The 24847-nt window shown below is 39.2% G+C and overlaps 1 non-coding gene across 1 annotated transcript; it reads right to left on the reverse strand.

Annotated features, from left to right (window-relative positions):
* Positions 1 to 5209: 5209 nt before the first annotated feature.
* Positions 5210 to 5317, reverse strand: LOC112788243 (small nucleolar RNA R71). Its single transcript, XR_003195616.1, has one exon. It is a non-coding gene; the product is annotated as a small nucleolar RNA R71 (small nucleolar RNA).
* Between the last annotated feature and the right edge of the window lie 19530 nt (positions 5318 to 24847).

Here is a 24847-nt window from a genome sequence, read left to right on the forward strand (position 1 = left end):
TCATTCTGACTTAACTAAATTAAGTACGAGATTATATCTTGGAGAAGAAGTAGGCGTGAATTGAATAGAAAAACAGTAGTAATTGCATTAATTCATGAAGAACAGCAGAGCTCCACACCTTAATCTAAGGGGTGTAGAAACTCCACCATAGAAAATACATAAGTGAAAAAGGTCTAGGAATGGCCGTGAGGCCAGCCTCCAAACGTAACATCAAGTGATCAAAAGATAAGAGACTCCTTAAAAATAAACATCTAAAAGTAGTTTTTATACTAAACTAGTAACTAGGGTTTACAGAAAATGAGTAACTAAGTGCAGATAGTGCAGAACTCCACTTCTGGGGCCCACTTGGTGTGTGCTTGGGCTGAGCATTGAAGCTTTTTCGTGCATAGCTTGTTCCTGGAGTTAAATGCCAGCTTTGGTGCCAGTTTGGGTATTTTACGCCAAGATGTTTTAGGCTGACTTTGAACGCCAGTTTGGGCCATCAAATCTCGGGCAAAGTATAAACTATTATATATTTCTGGAAAGCCCAGAATGTCTACTTTTTAACGCAATTGAGAACACGCCAATTGGGCTTCTGCAGCTCCAGAAAATCTACTTCGAGTGCAGGGAGGTCAGAATCCAATAGCATCTGCAGTCCTTTTTCAGCCTCTGGATCAGATTTTTGCTCAGGTCCCTCAATTTCAGCCAGAAAATACCTGAAATCACAGAAAAACACACAAACTCATAGTAAAGTCCAGAAATGTGATTTTTGAATAAAAACTAATAAAAATATAATAAAAAGTAATTAAAACATACTAAAAACTATGTAAAAACAATGCCAAAAAGGGTATAAATTATCCGCTTATCACCGATTCATCTGTGCGAAACTTGTAGTGTTCAATTTCGTGCACCACTTGTTACATTTCTTGTGGCAGTATGCTTTTTTTATTATGTTTGCATTGAGAGAATAATGTGTAAAGTTCCTTGAACAAGAGGAATGTTGACTCTTGAGGAGCAAGAATTTAGAGAATTATTATGATACCTCCATAAATGAGAAGGAGGTTTATCCTTGAACCAAAAGAGATTGAAAAGAAAAATAAAAAAAACGAGAGAAAAAGAAAGAGCCAGAAAAAGAAACTAAATAATGATAAAAAGATAAAAAAATAAAGCTAAGTTGCAAACCTGATGAGCGGATAATTTATACGCTTTTTGACATTGTTTTTAGTATGTTTTTAGTAGGATCTAGTTACTTTTAGGGATGTTTTTAATAGATTTTGTGTTAAATTCACATTTCTGGACTTTACTATGAGTTTGTGTGTTTTTCTTTGATTTCAGGTATTTTCTGGCTGAAATTGAGGGACTTGAGCAGAAATCAGATTCAGAGGTTGAAAAAGGACTGCTGATGCTGTTGGATTCTGACCTCCCTGCACTCAAAGTGGATTTTCTGGAGCTACAGAACTCGAAATGGCGCGCTTCTAATTGCGTTGGAAAGTAGACATCCAGGGCTTTCCAGAAATATATAATAGTCCATACTTTGGCCAAGAATTGACGACGTAAACTGGCGTTCAACGCCAGGCTTCTGCCTAAATCTGGCGTCCAGCGCCAGAAAAGGATCCAAAACCAGAGTTGAACGCCCAAACTGGCACAGAAACTGGCGTTCAACTCCACAAATGGCCTCTGCACGTGCAACACTCAGGCTCAGCCCAAACACACACCAAGTGGGCCCAGGAAGTGGATTTATGCATCAATTACTTACTCATGTAAACCCTAGTGACTAGTTTATTATAAATAGGACCTCTTACTATTGTATTAGGCATCTTTTGATCATCTTAGGATCTTAGGATCATCTTTGGATGCCTGGTTCTTAGATCAGAGGGGCTGGCCATCTCGGCCATGCCTGGACCTTCACTTATGTATTTTCATACGGTAGAGTTTCTACACTCCATAGATTAAGGTGTGGAGCTCTGCTGTTCCTCAAAGATTAATGCAAGTACTACTGTTTTCTATTCAATTCTTCTTATTTCGCTTCTAAGATATCCATTCGCACCCAAGAACGTGATGAAGGTGATGATTATGTGTGACGCTCATCATCCTTCCCCCTTATGAACGCGTGCCTGACAAACACTTCTGTTCTACATGAATTAAGCTAGAATGAATATCTCTTAGATCTCCTAACCAGAATCTTCGTGGCGTACGCTAGAATGATGGTGGCATTCAAGAGAATCCGGAAGGTCTAAACCTTGTCTGTAGTATTCTGAGTAGGATTCAATGATTGAATGACTGTGACGAGCTTCAAACTCGCGATTGTTGGGCGTTAGTGACAGACGCAAAAGGAGGGTGAATCCTATTCCAGCATGATCGAGAACCGACAGATGAATAGCCGTGCCGTGACAGGGTGCGTGAGCATATGATTCACTGAGAGGAGGGGATGTAGCCACTGACAACGGTGATGCCCTTGCATACAGCCAGCCATGGAAAGGAGTAAGACTGATTGGATGAAGATAGCAGGAAAGCAGAGGTTCAGAGGAACGAAAAGCATCTCCATTCGCTTATCTGAAATTCCTGCCAATGAATCTACATAAGTATCTCTATCCCTTTTATTGTTTATTTTAATCTAATAAAGTGTCATGTTTAAATCCGCCTGACTGAGATTTGCAAGGTGACCATAGCTTGCTTCAAGCCAACAATCTCTGTGGGATCGACCCTTACTCACGTAAGGTTTATTACTTGGACGACCCAGTACACTTGCTGGTTAGTGGCACGCGTTGTGAAAAGTGTGATTCGCAATTCGTGCTACCAAGTTTTTGGCGCCGTTGCCGGGGATTGTTTGAGTTTGGACAACTGACGGTTCATCTTGTTGCTCAGATTAGGTAATTTCCTTTTTATCTTGTTTTCAAAAAATTTTTCAAAAATCTTTCAAAAATTCTTCCTTTGTTTTCGAAAAAAAAAATTTAATAAAAATGTTTTCAAAAATATATTTTCCTTTCAGAATTTTCAAGAATGAATTCTAGTGTTTCATGGAGCATGTTGAAGCCTGGCTGGCTGTAAAGCCATGTCTCAATTCTTATACTCAAGAGAAGAGCTTCTTTATCTTTCTTAGCCAATTGGCTGTTGAATGTAAGGAATGTCAGGCGTGTCATGTCTGAGTTACATACTAAAGCTTGGCTGGCTATTAAGCCATGCCTGACCCTTTGATTGGAGCTTTAGAGCATAAGATTCCTGGAATTCATATTAAAAATTTTGGAATCCTTATTTTCTTTTTCAAAATTATTTTTCGAAAAACATAAAATAAAAATCCAAAAAAAATTAGAAAATCATAAAAATCAAAAATATTTTTGTGTTTCTTGTTTGAGTCTTGAGTCATATCATAAGTTTGGTGTCACTTGCATATGCATCTTGTAATTTTCGAAAATATCATTCATTCATAGTGTTCTTCATGATATTCAAGTTGTTCTTGGTAAGTCTTCTTGTTTGATCTTGATGATTTTTTGTTTTCTGTCTTTTCATGTTTTTCATATGCATTCTTGAATTCTTAGTGTCTAAGCATTAAAGAATTCTAAGTTTGGTGTCTTGCATGTTTTCTTTGCATTAAAAATTTTTCAAAAATATGTTCTTGATGTTCATCATGACATTCAAAGTGTTCTTGGTGTTCATCTTGACATTCATAGCATTCTTGCATGCATCACATGTTTCGATTTAAAAATTTCATGCATTGCATCTTTTTAGTGTTTTTCTCTTGCATCATAAAAATTTCAAAAATCAAAAAAAATATATCTTTTCCTTTTTCTCTCATCAAATTCGAAAATTTGGATTGACTTTTTCAAAAATTTTTAAAATCAAATTGTTTCTTATGAGTCAAATCAAATTTTCAATTTGAAAATCTTATCTTTTTCAAAATCTTTTTCAAAAATCAAATCTTTTTCAAAATTATTAGTTATTTTCGAAAATTCCAAAAATATTTTTCAAAAATCTTTTTCTTATTTTTATACCAAATTTTCGAAAATAACATAATCAATTAATGTTTTGATTCAAAAATTTGAAGTTTGTTACTTGCTTGTTAAGAAAGATTCAAACTTTAAGTTCTAGAATCATATCTTGTGATTTCTTATGAATCAAGTCATTAATTGTGATTTTAAAAATCAAATCTTTTTCAAAAACTAATCTCTATCATATCTTTTCAAAAATATCTTCTTATCTTATCTTTTTCAAAAATATCTTTTCAAAATATCTTTCCTAACTTCCTATCTTTTCAAAATTTGTTTCAACCAACTAACTAACTTTTTGTTTGTTTCTTAACTTTTTCAAAACCACCTAACTAACTCTCTCTCTCTCTAATTTTCGAAAATACCTCTCCTCTTTTTCAAAATTTCTTTTTAATTAACTAATTATTTTTATTTTTTATTTTTTATTTCAAAAATTTTCGAAAATTACTAAATATTTTTCAAAAACCATTTTTCAAAAATCACTAACTCTTTTTCAAAATAATTTTCGAAAATTATTCCTCCCCCATCTCATTCTATTTATTCATTCATGTCCTAACATCTCATCTCACATTCCAATCCTCACAGTTGTGTTTCTTCCTTTACATCACATCCTTTATCTCCCCCTCTTCTTCTACTTACAAAGGGATCCCTATACTGTGGTATAAAGGATCTCTATTATTATTATCATTTTTCTGGCCATTCTTCCTTGTCATATGAGCAGGAGCAAGGATAAGAACATTCTTGTGGAAGCAGATCCAGAACCTGAAAGAACTCTGAAGAGAAAATTAAGAGAAGCTAAAATACAACAATCCAGAGATAACCTTTCAGAAATTTTCGAACAGGCAGAGGAGATGGCAGGCGAAAATAATAATAATGAAAGGAGGATGCTTGGTGACTTTACTGCACCTAATTCCAATTTACATGGAAGAAGCATCTCCATTCCTGCCATTGGAGCAAACAACTTTGAGCTGAAACCTCAATTAGTTTCTCTGATGCAGCAGAACTGCAAGTTTCATGGACTTCCATCTGAAGATCCTTTTCAGTTCTTAACTGAATTCTTGCAGATATGTGATACTGTTAGGACTAATGGAGTAGATCCTGAAGTCTACAGGCTCATGCTTTTCCCTTTTGCTGTAAGAGACAGAGCTAGATTATGGTTGGATTCTCAACCTAAAGACAGCCTGAACTCTTGGGATAAGCTGGTCACGGCTTTCTTAGCCAAGTACTTTCCTCCTCAAAAGCTGAGCAAGCTTAGAGCTGATGTTCAAACCTTCAGACAGAAAGAAGGTGAATCTCTCTATGAAGCTTGGGAAAGATACAAACAGTTGACCAAAAAGTGTCCTTCTGACATGCTTTCAGAATGGACCATCCTGGATATATTCTATGATGGTCTGTCTGAGCTATCAAAGATGTCACTGGACACTTCTGCAGGTGGATCCATTCACCTAAAGAAAACGCCTGCAGAAGCTCAAGAACTCATTGACATGGTTGCTAATAACCAGTTCATGTACACTTCTGAAAGGAATCCTGTGAATAATGGGACGCCTATGAAGAAGGGAGTTCTTGAAGTTGATACTCTGAATGCCATATTGGCTCAGAACAAAATATTGACTCAGCAAGTCAATATGATTTCTCAGAGTCTGCATGGAATGCAAGCTGCATCCAACAGTACTCAAGAGGCATCTTCGGAAGAAGAAGCCTATGATCCTGAGAACCCTGCAATAGCAGAGGTAAATTACTTAGGTGAACCTTATGGAAACACCTATAACTCAACATGGAGAAATCATCCAAATTTCTCATGGAAGGATCAAAAGCCCCAACAAGGCTTTAATAATGGTGGAAGAAACAGGTTTAGCAATAGCAAACCTTTTCCATCATCAACTCAGCAACAGACAGAGAACTCTGAACAAAATGCTTCTAATTTAGCAAATCTAGTCTCTGATCTATCTAAGGCCACTGTAAGTTTCATGAATGAAACAAGATCTTCTATTAGAAATCTGGAAGCACAAGTGGGCCAGCTGAGTAAAAGGATCACTGGAATCCCTCCTAGTACTCTCCCAAGCAATACAGAAGAGAACCCAAAAGGAGAGTGCAAGGCCATTGACATAAGCGCCATGGCCGAACCTCTGAGGAGAGGAGAGGACGTGAATCCCAAGGAGGAAGACCTCCAGGGACGTCCAGTGATCAATAAGGAGCTTCCCTCTGGGGAACCAAAGGACTCTGAGGCTCATCTAGAGACCATAGAGATTCCATTGAACCTCCTTATGCCCTTCATGAGCTCTGATGAGTATTCCTCTTCTGAAGAGAATGAGGATGTCACTGAAGAGCAAACTGCCAAGTTTCTTGGTGCAATCATGAAGCTGAATGCCAAATTGTTTGGCATTGATGCTTGGGAAGTTGAACCTCCCTTGTTCATCAATGAACTAAGTGATCTGGATCAACTGACATTGCCTCAGAAGAGACAGGATCCTGGAAAGTTCATAATACCCTGTACCATAGGCACCATGATCTTTAAGGCTCTGTGTGACCTTGGTTCAGGAATAAACCTCATGCCCCTCTCTGTAATAGAGAAACTGGGAATCTATGAGGTGCAAGCTGCTAAAATCTCATTAGAGATGGCGGACAGCTCAAGAAGACAGGCCTATGGACAAGTAGAAGACGTGTTAGTAAAGGTTGAGGGCCTTTACATCCCTGCTGATTTCATAGTCCTGGATACTGGAAAGGAAGAGGATGAATCCATCATCTTAGGAAGACCTTTCCTGGCCACAGCAAGAGCTGTGATTGATGTTGACAGAGGTGAAATAGTCCTTCAATGGAATGAGAACTCCCTTGTATTCAAAACTCAAGGATCTCCCTCTGCAACCATGGAGAGGAAGCTTGAAAAGCTTCTCTCAAAGCAGAGTCAACCAGAGCCCCCACAGTCAAACTCTAAGTTTGGTGTTGGGAGGCCACAACCAAACTCTAAGTTTGGTGTTGAACTCCCATATCCAAACTCTAAGTTTGGTGTTGGAGAGTTTCAACAAAGCTCTGCACATCTGTGAGGCTCCATGAGAGCCCACTGTCAAGCTATTGACATTAAAGAAGCGCTTGTTGGGAGGCAACCCAATGTTTATCTAATTCTTATTTTTATTGTTTTTCATGTTTTCTTAGGTTCATGATCATGTGGAGTCACAAAATAAATATAAAAATTGAAAACGGAATCAAAAACAGCAGAAGAAAAATCACACCCTGGAGGAGCATCTGTCTGGCGTTCAAACGCCAGAACAGAGCATAGTTCTGGCACTGAACGCCCAGAATGGGAGCATCCTGGCGCGGAACGCCCAGAACAAGCATGGTTCTGGCGTTCAACGCCAGAAATGGCAGCAAAGGGGCGTTAAACGCCCAAAATAGGCACCAACCTGGCGCTGAACGCCCAGAGTTGTGTGCAAGGGCATTTTACATGCCTAAATTGGTGCAGGGATGTAAATGCCTTGACACCTCAAGATCTGTGGATCCCACAGGATCCCCACCTACCTCGTCATCTCTCTTTCCATTCATGATCACCTTTTTCTTCCATTTACCACTTACATCCATACACCCACTACCTTCAAAAATTCAACAACTCTCTCCCACCCAATCCCACCCATATGGCCGAATACACACTCCCATCCATCTCCTCCATATCCTCGTCTTCTTCTATTCTTTCTTCTTTTGCTCGAGGGCGAGCAACATTCTAAGTTTGGTGTGGTAAAAGCATAGCTTTTTTTGTTTTTTCCATAACCATTGATGGCACCTAAGGCCAGAGAAATCTCTAGAAAGAGGAAAGGGAAGACAAAAGCTTCTATCAAGGGTCTATAGCTCAGTGGTTGAACATTTGACTGCAAATCAAGAGATCCCTGAGATACCTCAGGGGATACATTTTCTTCCACACAATTATTGGAAGCAACTAAGGGTGGAACATCAAGAGCACTCCATCATCCTTAATGAAATCAGAGAAGATCTAAAAGCAATGAAGGAGGAGCAGCAAAGACAAGGAAGAGACATAGAAGAGCTCAAGGACATCACTAAGGTGGACTCATTCCTTGTTCTTACTCTCTCTGTTTTTCGTTTTCTATGTTACGTGCTTATCTATGTTTGTGTCTTCATTACATGATCATTAGTAGTTAGTAACTTTGTCTTAAAGATATGAATGTCCTATGAATCCATCACCTCTCTTAAATGAAAAATGTTTTAATTCAAAAGAACAAGAAGTACATGAGTTTCAAATTTATCCTTGAACATAGTTTAATTATATTGATGTGGTGACAATGCTTCTTGTTTTCTGAATGTATGCTTGAACAGTGCATATGTCTTTTGAAGTTGTTGTTTAAGAATGTTAAATATGTTGGCTCTTGAAAGAATGATGACTAGGAGACATGTTATTTGATAATCTGAAAAATCATAAAAATGATTCTTGAAGCAAGAAAAAGCAGCAAAGAACAAAGCTTGCAGAAAAAAAAATAAATATAGGTGAAAAAAAAATTAGAAAAAAAATAGAAAGAAAAAGAAAAAGCAAGCAGAAAAAGCCAATAACCCTTAAAACCAAAAGGCAAGGGCAAATAAAAAGGATCCCAAGGCTTTGAGCATCAGTGGATAGGAGGGCCTAAAGGAATAAAATCCTGGTCTAAGCGGCTAAACCAAGCTGTCCCTAACCATGTGCTTGTGGCGTGTAGGTGTCAAGTGAAAACTTGAGACTGAGCGGTTAAAGTCAAGGTCCAAAGCAAAAGAAGAGTGTGCTTAAGAACCCTGGACACCTCTAATTGGGGACTTTAGCAAAGCTGAGTCACAATCTGAAAGGGTTCACCCAATTATGTGTCTGTGGCATTTATGTATCCGGTGGTAATACCGGAAAACAAAGTGCTTAGGGCCACGGCCAAGACTCATAAGGAAGCTGTGTTCAAGAATCATCATACTGAACTAGGAGAATCAATAACACTATCTGAACTCTGAGTTCCTATAGATGCCAATCATTCTGAACCTCAATGGATAAAGTGAGATGCCAAAACTATTTAAGAGGCAAAAAGTTATAAGTCCCGCTCATATGATTGGAGCTATGTTTCATTGATAGTTTGGAATTTATAGTATATTCTATTCTTTTTATCCTATTTTGATTTTCAGTTGCTTGGGGACAAGCAACAATTTAAGTTTGGTGTTGTGATGAGCGGATAATTTATACGCTTTTTGAATAAAAACTAATAAAAATATAATAAAAAGTAATTAAAATATAATAAAAAGTAATTAAAACATACTAAAAACTATGTAAAAACAATGCCAAAAAGGGTATAAATTATCCGCTTATCACCGATTCATCTGTGCGAAACTTGTAGTGTTCAATTTCGTGCACCACTTGTTACATTTCTTGTGGCAGTATGCTTTTTTTATTATGTTTGCATTGAGAGAATAATGTGTAAAGTTCCTTGAACAAGAGGAATGTTGACTCTTGAGGAGCAAGAATTTAGAGAATTATTATGATACCTCCATAAATGAGAAGGAGGTTTATCCTTGAACCAAAAGAGATTGAAAAGAAAAATAAAAAAAACGAGAGAAAAAGAAAGAGCCAGAAAAAGAAACTAAATAATGATAAAAAGATAAAAAAATAAAGCTAAGTTGCAAACCTGATGAGCGGATAATTTATACGCTTTTTGACATTGTTTTTAGTATGTTTTTAGTAGGATCTAGTTACTTTTAGGGATGTTTTTAATAGATTTTGTGTTAAATTCACATTTCTGGACTTTACTATGAGTTTGTGTGTTTTTCTTTGATTTCAGGTATTTTCTGGCTGAAATTGAGGGACTTGAGCAGAAATCAGATTCAGAGGTTGAAAAAGGACTGCTGATGCTGTTGGATTCTGACCTCCCTGCACTCAAAGTGGATTTTCTGGAGCTACAGAACTCGAAATGGCGCGCTTCTAATTGCGTTGGAAAGTAGACATCCAGGGCTTTCCAGCAATATATAATAGTCCATACTTTGGCCAAGAATTGACGACGTAAACTGGCGTTCAACGCCAGGCTTCTGCCTAAATCTGGCGTCCAGCGCCAGAAAAGGATCCAAAACCAGAGTTGAACGCCCAAACTGGCACAGAAACTGGCGTTCAACTCCACAAATGGCCTCTGCACGTGCAACACTCAGGCTCAGCCCAAACACACACCAAGTGGGCCCAGGAAGTGGATTTATGCATCAATTACTTACTCATGTAAACCTTAGTGACTAGTTTATTATAAATAGGACCTCTTACTATTGTATTAGGCATCTTTTGATCATCTTAGGATCTTAGGATCATCTTTGGATGCCTGGTTCTTAGATCAGAGGGGCTGGCCATCTCGGCCATGCCTGGACCTTCACTTATGTATTTTCATACGGTAGAGTTTCTACACTCCATAGATTAAGGTGTGGAGCTCTGCTGTTCCTCAAAGATTAATGCAAGTACTACTGTTTTCTATTCAATTCTTCTTATTTCGCTTCTAAGATATCCATTCGCACCCAAGAACGTGATGAAGGTGATGATTATGTGTGACGCTCATCATCCTTCCCCCTTATGAACGCGTGCCTGACAAACACTTCTGTTCTACATGAATTAAGCTAGAATGAATATCTCTTAGATCTCCTAACCAGAATCTTCGTGGCGTACGCTAGAATGATGGCGGCATTCAAGAGAATCCGGAAGGTCTAAACCTTGTCTGTGGTATTCTGAGTAGGATTCAATGATTGAATGACTGTGACGAGCTTCAAACTCGCGATTGTTGGGCGTTAGTGACAGACGCAAAAGGAGGGTGAATCCTATTCCAGCATGATCGAGAACCGACAGATGAATAGCCGTGCCGTGACAGGGTGCGTGAGCATATGATTCACTGAGAGGAGGGGATGTAGCCACTGACAACGGTGATGCCCTTGCATACAGCCAGCCATGGAAAGGAGTAAGACTGATTGGATGAAGATAGCAGGAAAGCAGAGGTTCAGAGGAACGAAAAGCATCTCCATTCGCTTATCTGAAATTCCTGCCAATGAATCTACATAAGTATCTCTATCCCTTTTATTGTTTATTTTAATCTAATAAAGTGTCATGTTTAAATCCGCCTGACTGAGATTTGCAAGGTGACCATAGCTTGCTTCAAGCCAACAATCTCTGTGGGATCGACCCTTACTCACGTAAGGTTTATTACTTGGACGACCCAGTACACTTGCTGGTTAGTGGCACGCGTTGTGAAAAGTGTGATTCGCAATTCGTGCTACCAAAACCTCTTAGCATCAATGGTTGAGACCCAAATATGTGCCTCTGGTGTTTATTGTCCAAGGATGCTTGGGTGATTAGACTGAGGAGTGCTTTATCACTGGACAACTTAGATCAACTGGTCCAGGATTGCCGATTGAAAACCCGCTACCCAACCCAACTTGAAACAAGACATTTAGTAGTCTAAAGAGGCTCTGGACATCGAGGTTTGGAATCAAAATCTCAACTATATGCTTGCGGTGTGACCATGTCAAGGAGAGGCTTGAGTCACTAGATCCGTGGCATGCTTTATCAACCATTAACTTGAACCAATTGGTTCAGGATTACCGATCGAATGCTCACCATCAAGAGTTGCTTTGGGACGGAGCATTTAGAGTTGTCAACAGAAAAATTTTCTCTAATGTTCAAATAAGGGAATTCAAAGATCAATTTGGACTTAATGGAAGCGAGTTTTCATTACATCATCCGAGTTTTAGTTCCTTTGAGGTGTTGAAATTCCCATGTTTCAAGGAGGAACGACGAATAAGGATGCATTCATGGTCACAAGGATCGAAAAATCCTACTCTTGAAACAAGTATGAGCTTTAATGGGACTTCAACTTCTAAGCAGACCCATTCTTAGTTTTCATTGTTCAAGTTGTTTGAGGACAAGCAAGACTTTAAGTTTGGTGTTGTGATGCGTGAGCATTATTTGTATCTTTTCTATGTGATTCATATGGTATTCTGTTGATTTGTTAGGGAATTTTAGTGGAGTATGCCCCCATTGGATGCTACTTTGAGTTATATGGCTCTTGATTGATTTCAGATAGCATTCTAATGAAGAATTCATGGAAAAGTGCATGAAGAAGTAAAAGAGGAAAATGCGTACGCATCATGATACGGGGAAATTTGCACAGCACAAATTCCTTCGGCAAGTGTACCGAATCGTCAAGTAATAACTCACTTTTTAGTGAGGTCGATCCCACAGGGATTGATGGATTAAGCAACTTTAGTTAGGTGATTTATCTAGTCAAGCTAATAGTTGATGATTTTGGTGAAATTGAATTAACAGAATGTAAATTGCTGGAAATTAAAGTGCTGAAAGTAAATTGTGAAATGTAAATGGCAAAAACTTGAATGGCATGAAACTAAAGAATAGAAACTTAAATGGCAAGAAATTAAAAGAGCTGAAACTTAAATGACAATAAAGTAAAAGAAAGAATGCAAATGACAATAAAATGTAAATTGCATGAAATGTAAATGGGTTTTGGGAGCTGGGAATCAAAGAAAGTAGATAACTCAAAGCAATTAAAGTGAAGAATAACAATGGAGAGATTCATTATAGATTGGAGATATCATAATCCATCATAAATCAATGGGTCTCAACTTCATTATCAATCATATGAAGTAGATCTATGGCGGATTGTAATTAATTGAGTCCCAATTCCTTGGCAACCCAATTTTTCTTAACACAATCAATTTGCCAATTCCTTGATCTAATTGTCATGCGAAGACGTCAAGTTCAATTCTCTTATCCATAAGCCACACAAGTTCTCAGGATCTCAATTAAAACCAAGAATTTATTGATCAAGAGAGTTGTGAGAGAAAGAGCTTCAAACTAATTTCTATGAATCCCCTTCTGAGGCTCACACAGAAATTCAAATGGATCTAAACCCCCTTTCGGCAGTGAATAGATAGATTAAGCACGGAAGTTATCTCTTAGCTACAACAAGCGGATTGAGAAGAAGAAGAAATTCACTAATTCTTTAGAATTACAATAGAGCTCCTCCCCTTAATGATTGGGGTTTAGTTAATCATCGCTCTAAGAACAATTACAGGAAATTGAAATTGCATCAAAGTAAACCAAAACTCAATACAAGCTAATGTAAAATTGCATAATGTAAAAGTGTATAAAACTAAAATCCTAAGCTAAGCTCCCTAGAGCATCCCCCAGTGTAAGCGTACTTATTAAGTTCAAAAACTCTCCTATATATACTATTCTTCTCATCTTCAACTGAGTCTTCAAGTACTTGGATGTAGACTTTTGGCCTTAGTTGAAGCAAGTTAGGAGTGGCCCTTCTTGAAGTTAACACTAACGTTAGCTCACTAACGTTCTTATGAGTGCCCCTAGAAACTGGCGTTGGTGCTGGCATTATCATGCTAACGTGGTCACTAACGCTTTCCCAGTCATGTGTATGCGTAACCTTCATCGCTGACATTAGTGACATAGCGTTAGCATGTTAATGCTCTTCTCACATGTGCGCGTCGCCTACGCGCACAGGTGGCTTGTCAATTTCCACTCTCACACGTACGCGTCGCCCTACGCGTACGCGTCACCACTGATTTTTCCATGCTTTTGTTGAAGACGAGTGTGCTAACTTGGGTAACATTAGCACACCATCGTTGGCACCTCTTCTTGTGTTGTGGCGTTAAGGAGCCAACTTAGGCCACTAACGTTGCTTCCTTCTTCCTTGAGTCACGTTAGTGAGCTAACTTTGGCCATTAACGTTGCCTTTTATCTTTGAGTCACGTTAACACTGGCGTTAGTGGGCTAACTTGGCCACTAACGCCAGCTTCTTCTCCTTGGCAATGTTAGTACTGGCGTTAGTGGGCTAACTTGGCCACTAACGCCAGTTTCTTGCTATAGAGCCAACGTTAACCATGGTGTTAGTGGGCTAACTTAGCCACTAACGCCACAGCCTCTGCTTCTTCTCTACTTCTCTTTACCTATCATCAACCAAACAAATGCATCAAAGCTTTGCTATAATCACAAGACACTGCATTATTCATTACATCAAGTAATTCTTGCATCAATCTCATGAAAATGTTTATAATTCACAACACTTGGTTGAATTAAGACATGCATACATTACTCATCCAAATGCTTACTTATTGACAAAGAAAATGCATGAAACTAACCTAAATATATGATAAAAATGGCTTGTGAAACTAGCCAAGATGCCTAGGCATCACAACGCCAAACTTAAATCTTGCTTGTCCCCAAGCAACGAAATGAAATATAAGAAAAGTGCTGGAAGTGTAAAGAAGCATAAGTCCTTATTGAAAAACTTCTAATTCTAGTTCATGGGGTTTTTAATGCATGGATTCCTTAGTGATTTTTCTTTGTGGCTAAGGTAGTGGCACTCCTTTGGATCCTTACTTTGTTTGCACCCTTTGAGACTTATTATTGTTTGGTCCTTAGTTTGAGCTTTTTGATAAACCCATATTTTATGATATATATTGTGCTCAATTTAAGTGATTTATTCAACCTTTCACCCACTTATTCATGTAAATTGCATGGTTTTACTTTCCCTTCCTTATTATGTGATATATGTGAAAAACATGTTTCCTATGCTTTAAAAATAATTATTTTAATCACCCTTTCTTACCATTCGATGCCGTGATTTGTGTGTTGAGTAGTTTCAGATCTTCTAAGGCATGAATGACTTAAAGGATGGAAAGGAAACATACAAAAATGGAAGGAAAGCACAAAATGGAGTTTTTGAAGAAACTGGCAGTGACGCGAACGCATGGACGACGCAGATGCGCGCCTTAAGCAGAACACAGATGACACGGACGCATGACCGAAGCGAACGCGTGATAAGGAAAACTCCAGATGACGCGACCGCGTGACCCACGCAGACGCGTGACAGATGCCACGCACCAGAAACTGCAGAAAATGCCCCCAGCGATTTCTGAAACCCTTTTTGGCCCAGATCCAAGTCCAGAAAGCACAGATTAGAGGTTATAAAGCGGGGGAATGCATCCATTCATGGGAGGCCTTCAATTATTTTACTTTTCATAGTTTAGATGTAGTTTTTAGAGAGAGAGGTTCTCTCCTCTCTCTTAGGTTTTAGGATTAGGATTCCTCTTAAGGATTTAGAATTTCAACTCTTCATCAGGTTCAATATCCCTTTTACTTTATATTTCTCTTTTACTTTCAGATGCTTTAATGCTCTCATTCAATTACTTATGTTGCCAGATTGATTTATGAACTCTTTATGTTTAGATTGATTTTCTCTTATTAATGCAATTGAGGTATTTCAGATCTAAGATTCTTATTCAGCTTTTTATATTATTGGCTTTAATTGATTAACTGGAAGCTCTTGAGTTATCAACTATCCGTGATTGGTTGTTATGTCGGCTAAATTGACTGGTATTCCACTAACTCTAGTCTTTCCTTAGGAGTTGGCTAGGACTTGGGAATCTAACTAATTAGTTCACTTGACTTTCCCTTGCTTTCATAAGGGTTAACTAAGTGGGATTAACTAAGTGGGATTAACTTCCATTCTCATAGGAGTAACTAGGATAGGACTTCCGAATTTTCATACCTTACCAAGAGTTTATTTTATAGTTATTTATTTATTTTTCTTGTTATTTAATTTACCTGTCCCTTACTTTCAAAACCCCCAATTTACAAAACTCATAACCATTAATAAGAACATACCTCCCTACAGTTCCTTGAGAAGACGACCCGAGGTTTAAATACTTCGGTTATCAATTTATTTAGGGGTTTGTTACTTGTGACAACCAAAACGTTTGTATGAAAGGATTTTCTATTGGTTTAGAAGCTATACTTACAATGCGAATACATATTTTTACATTTCTTTACCGATAGAAAAACCGATCGTCAAAATGGCGCCGTTGCCGGGGAACTGCAAACATGTGCCTTATTATTGGTTATTGTAAATATTTTTATTTTATTTGTTTACTTGTTTTTATTTTTCCCTTTTTATTTTTATTAGCTACTATGAATTCTCACCCCTCTCGCTTTGAGTTTGGTTCTAATATTGTTGAAGGGAACGGAAGTTATAGTAGGAACATGCATCAAGGTCAGAGCAATCAAAGATGGATGGAGCCAAGAGGATCTGATCAACCCTTTATGCAACAACACCCTCGAAGATATCATGGACGAGGACCACTATACAATGCATACCAAGCTAATAGACATGGTGGACCACCTTGCAATTACCAACAAGCCCCACCCTGTGCTTATAGACCATCCTCTCAACGTAGATTTGAACCACCACACTCACAAGTTCTTTTTCACCATTCACCACCATATGACCCCTATCCACCACAATCCCAATCTAATTACTCCCAAGAACCACCACATTCTTATTTTGAACCCTCTCCCCCAACCAATGAAACCTCACACCCACCCCAACCTCCAGTGAATGACAAATTTTGTGTTCTTCTTCAAGGGCAAGCAAAGATAGAAAAGGGCGTACTAGAACTCACTACTGCCGTAACTGAGGTAGTAAATTTAATAGCTTCCCGACATCTGAGAACTCAAAGTACTTCCATGGCTGCATGTGGAGAATCAAAAGAAGAGCGTAGCATGAAGGAGACACGAGAGACCTCAGTGGACAATGAGGAGCATGGCTTTGCACTGGAACGAGTAGAGGAAGCCATGATAGTTATAGAGGAGGAAGTGGTTAAAGATTTAGGAGATGCTGAACCTCCATGGGAATTAAGAACCGTAAAGGATTCCGCTGAGAAGTCCGAAATTGATGCCAAGGAGGACAGTGCACAACCTCCATAGCATATGCCTTGTGAAAAATTGGACGGAACAGACCAAGAAGTTGATTCCATGGGCAGTGATGATCTTGAATCAAGCTCTCCTAGTCACGAACTCACATCCGCAACTGAATTCCTTGAGCCTGAAGAACCTTACCCAAGTGAATACGAAGATGACGTCGAGGTAGATTTCTCTCAACCTCCAACGTATGACTTAAGTGATAAGGAAGACATAGAAGACTTTGATCAGGACACAGTTGCAGCTGAAGAATTTTGCAAAGAAGTGGAGGAATTCACAGAAGATTACAAGGGAGTAGAACTTACAGAACCACTGAAAACACCTATCCCAAGGCCATTACCACCTAATACAAGCTTCAAGTGGGTACAATCCTTAACCTTTATCTTTACTTTTCCACTTGAAGATGGTTTGCTTGAAACAGATGGCCAGCTTAGAGCTCTCTGCGGCTTTAAGAGTAAGAGAAAAATGGCTCGTACTCAGAGCTAGTGCGCAAGGTTCAATAAGGTTCCACGCTTCAATTCGAAGTGCACAGATTGGTACCAAGTTCAATTGAATGGGTCTCGGAAAACGTTTGGTCATCTTGGTGAGAATACAATTTCTAAACCGCCCGGATCGAAGAATATAGATCAAGACAAAGGCGGATTTAAAAGCAAGGTTTGGGATCCTGGAATCTATTCTGACATTCGCCACCCCGGGAGCCTGAGAACCTGTTTGAAGCTGCTCAAAAGCTTCACATGCCTAGTTTAGGACCCCGGAGGCTGCTGGCATTCCAAACATTGGTGGAGATTTCTAGATGAATTTAAGCATAAGCCACCATAACGGGAAGCTCATCAAATGTCCAACTTAAGGACTTTAACTAAAAGTGCTAGGTGGGAGACAACCCACCATGGTATGGTAGTTTCTTTTTCAATTTTTATTCCATACTGTTTGATTTTATGTTATATTATTTTTTGAACCTGGATGTTATTCATAGCATTTGCATTAGCATTGCATACTGCATAATTGCATACCTGCATATGTTTAAAAAAAAAGGGAAGGCGTGCGACGCGACTGCATTGCTAACGCGTTCGCGCCAGATGCGAAAACCACCTCCCACGCGTCCGCGTCAATCACGTGAACGCGTGATCTGGAAATCGGCATAAAAATCCAACGCCCAGAAATCTGGGCTGGAATCCTGCAGCTAGTATGCGTTTAGCACAAAATGGTCCACGCGTTCGCGTCCCTGACGCGAACGCGTCACTTGCACAACACCCATCCCACGCGAAAGCGTGAGAGACGCGTTCGCGTCGCGTGGATATTATGGCACCCCAACGGAGACAGAGAGTTGCGCTGAAACGATGCTGGAATTGTGCGTTTAGCACAATTCCCAGCGACGCGGTCGCATGCCTCACGCGACCGCGTCATTCATCCTTTTACCCATTCCGTGCGATCGCGTCACTCACGCGATCGCGTCAACCCCATTCCACCCCAACCACGCGATCGCGTGCCCCACGCGTTCGCATGGATTCAAATTCACTAATCCCAGTGATGCGAACCCCTACCCCCATCGCGCCCCCATTCTTCTCCCCCCAACCCCCCTCTGCTCCCTACTCCAACAACACCATCCCAACCACCTCCGACCGCCGCACCACCCCCAACAACCCGGACCCACCGCGACGCCCACCCCCCCTCCTTCTTCCTCCTTCTTCCTTCTCCCCTTCTTTTTCTTCTCTCCTCCCTTCTTTCCCTTCCACCACCGCGGCCAGCCACCGCCATCGCGCCATCACTGCCGCGACTCCCACCACCACCACGCTCACCCCCATTCTTCTTAAACCACCCCTGTACCCCAACCCTAACCCAGCACCTCCAAACCATCCCTACCGCCACCACGGTTCGCCGCCGCGCCGCCCTACGTCACTGCCGTATTGCCACCAATACCACCCCACTCCCACCATCTCTCTTAGTTCCATACTTGTGCCTCTAACCACCAGGTTCCGCCGAATGCCACTTTTCTTTCATTTGTAATTAGTTGCATATTTTTCAGTTTATGTTTAATATTAGGCTAGTTAGAGATGCGTGTTTGTAGTGGATTCTAGGTGGTTAGGTAGCTAGGATGTGGTTAGTGGATTTAGGCCTGATAATTGCGCTGTTCGTGCCTCTTATTTTATCAATATTCACAATTTTGATGTTGCTGTGATGTTAATACTGTTCATATGCTGTTTTTTACTGTTTCATGCTGCTTTTTACACTGCTTTTTCATGTTCATATTCCGTATATGTAATTGCAGCTTTATTTTAATTTATATGAACTATTCTGCTTGCTATTTATTACCCGGGAACATCCAATTTTAGCCGGAATGCTACCCAATTTTCTGTAAATTGTTTTGATTTTCATTCATGTTTTGGTTTTGGCAATTTGAATTTGGCATTACTTAGCTTTTCCCAAACCACTTCATGAATGCACGGGCCAGCATTCTCATTCCTTTCGATTTCCTGGTTAATAAATTGCACTTTTGATGATTCAATTTTAATTTTTTGCTATTTTTATATCTTTATGAATCATCATCACTAACCTGATATTTTTGAATATGAGTTGACTAGTCTTTCAATTTGTGTATTTCTTGTTACTTAGGAAACATTTCTCAACGCCACTTACTTTGACTTTTTCCTCCTAACTCACTGCTTTCCACTTTTTCACTTTTCACCACTTTTAACTTTCTAACTTCTCCCTTTGCTTTTTAACTAACTCCTTCAACTTTTTACTTCATGGCATGATTATTGTTTTTCCTAATTAACAGGTATTCTACTTATCATATATTTTGGATTGTAATTTCTCATATCAGCTTTTTAACTCCGAAACAATCCAAAATACACAATTATTCAACTCATTTCATAATTCTACTGCTCCTTTGCCACTATGTGCTTCTCTTGTTATTTGCCTACTTGTTTTCCTGTTTTTATTATATCCTAGATTTCTATTTTTCAGGATGTCTGACCCTCAGCGTAAGGGAAAAGGCAAAGCCACAACTAGCAAACAAAAAAGAGGTGAATCCTCTATGTCTATCCTGGACATTATGCATGATGACTCCTGGTGGGAAAAGCACTTTACCCCGCAGGAGAAGGCTGACCAGCTCCTCCCTACCAATGATCCCACTAAATTTGCCAACAGATACTGTGGGCTAAAGTATCCAGTATTTGCCACCTCCAGAAACCTGTACCTGGAGCAGACTCTGAAAATTCCAGAAGAACTATAGCAGTACACTTCCAATCAGATCAAACAAAAAGGTTGGTTCTTCTTGAAGAGAAACTTGACAGAGGTCAATGCTTCCTGGGTAAGAGAGTTTTACTGCAACTATTTCAAGACTTCCCTGGATGCAGTGCACCTCAGAGGGAAACAGATACTGGTCACTGAAGAAGCCATTGAGGATATTCTACAGCTTCCGCCTAAGTCAGATCAGCCTGACGGTTACCAAAAGGCTGAAGAGGACATGCGCTTTCTGAGATTTGACTGGGATGCTATCAAGCAAAGGATAGCTCTTGACCCTACTATCCCATGGGTCATGGGAAAGAACACCGCCATGCCTAAGGGAATCAAGCTGATGTATCTGAATGATGAGGCTTGGCTCTGGCACCAGATCCTGAGCAACTTTGTAATGCCAAGCACTCATGAGATGGAGCTGCCTGCTACTATGATCACCCTTTTCTGGTGTGTGCTGGAGGATAAGGACCTGTATCTGCCATGATTCATCCGGCACTTTATGGCCAGGGTCCATGTCAGAGGCACTCTCCCTTTCCCATATCTGATTACCCCAGCTAGGCCATCGAGCTGACGTGCCTCGGGAGCTTGCTGATGAGAAACCACCTGCTGCGGACTGCAAGCAGATTATCCCTCACAGCAGGAAGTTTCAGGCTTTAGGCTACAGACCTCCATTCCTGACCGCTTCTGATGAGACAGCTACGCCTTCAGCTGCCCCTTCTTCTTCCACTGCTGCACCAGCCCCACCCACTGCACCTCCACCTGCCTCAGAGCCCGTTTACCACCTCGTGCACCGCTTATTCCAGCAGCTGGACCAGATGGAACACTGCAACAAGCGGCGATATGAGAGATCTGAGCGTCGCAACAAGCGCCACTATGAGCACCTCAAGATGATGATTCGATCTGGCAGCGACTTCCCCTCCGAGCCTGACACACCATCAGGACCATCTGAGGACGAGGCAAACGAGCATGAGGAGGAGACCCATCCACAGAGAGAGGCCGAGCAGGCAGGCTCAGAGCAGGTTGTGCCACAGTAGGAGGAGCCACACCAGATACAGGCCGCAGATCCAGAGATTCCTATCCAGTCAGAGCCTCTACTGCAGCAGACAGATCCTCCTACCCTCATCCAGTCCGCAGACCCTCAGGCCACCACAGAGACTCCAGCAGCCCATCCTTCCGGTGATGACACCCCTTCACACCCAGCTTGAGTGAGCATCGAGGACGATGCTTTATTTTAATTGTGGGGAGGTAGCCATCCCTGGCATATCTTTTTGGTGAACCACTACACACTCTTTTTATCTTATTTTGTTTATTTTTCTGTATTTTTATCTTTATTTTTACTTTTTAGTACTTATACATCGTTCTTTTGCTATATTTTTACTTTATTTCCGCATTTTCCACTTTAGTTTATATTTTAGCCATTTAGTTTAGTTTGCAATTCTAAACTTATTAGTTATAGAATATGTGGATTAATTAGTATAGTTTACCCTTTTAGCATATGATAGTTTGGTTTAAATTGAAAATAAAAAGGAAGTAAACTAGAGACTTTAACATAATCAAAACAATCCACACACCTTGTATATATAGCATTACATGTTAGTTAGTTAACAACATTTTATTAAGGAACAACACTAAAACTTTAAAGGCACCCTAAAATTTACATTGAGAATAATGGGAACTCTTAATTTTTACTTGCATGACATGTATAACTGATATATGATTTTTGAGCTAGAGAACACACAGCCTGTGAGTTTTGAGCTTAACTGTATGGTTACATTCAAACCATAATTTTTATTCCTGTGTGTTTTACCCTTCTTTTTCATTCTGGTGTTCTTTACCATGTTTTAATCTATATGTCCAATTATAGAGTATAGATACATACTAAGAGATGATTGAGGCCATCATTTGAATTTTTCCTCACTTATCCCAAATTAGCCTACCTTTTACATCACCCTTGTTAGCCCCCTTGAGCTTTTTAATCCCCTCTTATTCTATAAACCACATTACTAGCCTTAAGCAGAAAAACAAAATAAAAATCCCAAGTTGAATCCTTGGTTAGCTTAAGATAAAAATTGTGTATTGTTTAAGTGTGGGAAACTTTATGGGAACATGGATGATAGAAACAAAGGTAGAAAGTTAAAAAGAATAAAGATGTTTCAAAATAAAAATTTGGAAAGCATGCTCATGTGAAATCAAAATGATTGAATTACCATGTGCATTAAAAAAAAAAAGAATCAATGCACATGTGACAAAGTTAAGTTTAATGCATGAGTTTGCACTACAAAGTGGAAAAATTTGGGCAAATAGGTTAAGAAACTTTGATTTATAAAATATATATGTTAGGTGAGATCTTAGACCAATCAAGGATTCACTTATTAGCTCACTTGGCCTTATACATATACCCTTACCTTTACCTTGGCTCTATTACAACCTTGGAAAAGACCTCATGATTCTTGTATGTCTGTATTCTATAATTGTTGATTGGTTAGATGAAGAACAAAGTTATAGAAAGTAAGGATAAAAAGAAAAATAGAGTGATTAGCCCAATAAACACTGAGTGACTAGAGAGTAAACACAAAATCCAGTGAGGGTTCAATAGCTCATCACCATATATCTCTGCTTAAATTGTTAATTGTCTTGCAAGTTTGTAAAATATTTTACCCATCTCAATTGTAAAAGTGCTTTAACAATATCTAGGGTTTGGCTATGTATATATGATTCCTTGAGGATGTGAATTAATTTAACTACATGTAAGTTTTATATACAAGTGAATAACAATTAGAATTGCATGATTCATTTAGGTAGTTGCATTTAGGATATATTGCATTGCATGAGATTCCACCACTTTAACCTTACCTTACTCTTTATCTTGGACTTAGCATGAGGACATGCTATTGTTTAAGTGTGGGGAGGTTGATAAACTCATATTTTATGATATATATTGTGCTCAATTTAAGTGATTTATTCAACCTTTCACCCACTTATTCATGTAAATTGCATGGTTTTACTTTCCTTTCCTTATTATGTGATATATGTGAAAAACATGTTTCCTATGCTTTAAAAATAATTATTTTAATCACCCTTTATTACCATTCGATGCCGTGATTTGTGTGTTGAGTAGTTTCAGATCTTCTAAGGCAGGAATGACTTAAAGGATGGAAAGGAAACATACAAAAATGGAAGGAAAGCACAAAATAGAGTTTTTGAAGAAACTGGCAGCGACGCGAACGCATAGACGACGCGGACGCGTGCCTTAAGCAGAACACAGATGACACGGACGCATGACCGAAGCGAATGCGTGATAAGGAAAACTCCAGATGACGCGACCGCGTGACCCACGCGGACGCGTGACAGATGCCACACACCAGAAACTGCAGAAAACGCCCCCAGCAATTTCTAAAACCCTTTTTGGCTCAAATCCAAGTCCAGAAAGCACAGATTTGAGGTTATAAAGCGGGGGAATGCATCCATTCATGGGAGGCCTTCAATTATTTTACTTTTCATAGTTTAGATGTAGTTTTTAGAGAGAGAGGTTCTCTCCTCTCTCTTAGGTTTTAGAATTAGGATTCTTCTTAAGGATTTAGAATTTCAACTCTTCATCAAGTTCAATATCCCTATCAAGACTCATCGAGTTTCGTTCTTAACTCCTCTATCAAGACCAATTATCACTATCACATCTCAATCTCAAGCATAACCTTCAAACTCACACTCCTATTTCCAAACCCTTGAATTTATAATTAATTTACTTCTTAATATCCTTAGCTAATTAACCAAATCTCTTCTCATTTCTATTAAATCAAATAAGTTAAAATCATAAATCCACTAAGTCATAAAAATTCGATTCTCTGTGAAATCCTTAAAAAAATTCAAAACTTGTCGCTTTTGACAATTAATTCAAATCAAAATCATTTTCGAAATTATAACCCAAACAACTCCAAAATCTTTGAAAAATTTTGGCATCACCACCCCTAAAAATTGGAATTTGCTACCCATCACGGTCCCCTCTTTTTTATCATCAATAAAACCAAAACCAGCCTCTCAATTTAACATTTCCAAAAATCAATGTATTCAATCAATTTTACCAAAAATTCAGAAACCAACCAAATAACCAACAAACAACCTTTCAATCACAGTAAAAATTCATTTACATCACAGACATTCATCTATTTACATTAATTTGCTAAACTTATCAGGTATTTAAAGCCCAAAACATTTTTACTTTAAAACAAACCCCTACCTCGAGAAATCAAGTCCGCAGTGACTTTAACGCGATAAATCCCTTTTTTTCTGGACCGCAGCAGTAGCAGTTTCTATCGCAACTCACAATAACTAGAACTCGATCCTGCGTTGTCAAACATTAGAATCTCTAGCCAAGCATAACGGAATACTAATCTTCAACGGTTCCGAAATGAAAATACTTACCATACAAAATGGCAGCAGCTCAAACAAAGGTTCTGACGGCCATAGTACCGTTCCCGGCGGCCAGAAGCTCGATGATGACAACTGTACAATCATACAGCGACAAATAATCTTTCCGGAATCCAAAAGAACATAAACTAAGCTCAAAACCCTTACCGGTAGTGGTCATTGGCGACGACAGTGGCATTTCTCAACAGCAGGAGTTTGGCAACACATCTCCAGAGCAATAATAAACCATAATTTTATGGTTTATCTTGTGTTAAATTTGGTGGATTTATCAATTTTTTCCACATTTAATTTGCTAAATTTGATTTACCTTAATTTCATTTGATGCCTTGATGTATTTGTTAAGTGATTTCAGGCTTAGAAGGCAAAGATTGTATTGAAGAAATGAAGAAAAAGCACACAAAGTGGAGAATTCATGAAGAAATGAGGATTTGGAGTAACACATGGCCATGCGTACGCATGA

This window comes from Arachis hypogaea, chromosome 20 (genome assembly GCF_003086295.3).
Source record: "Arachis hypogaea cultivar Tifrunner chromosome 20, arahy.Tifrunner.gnm2.J5K5, whole genome shotgun sequence".
Taxonomy (NCBI): domain Eukaryota; kingdom Viridiplantae; phylum Streptophyta; class Magnoliopsida; order Fabales; family Fabaceae; genus Arachis; species Arachis hypogaea.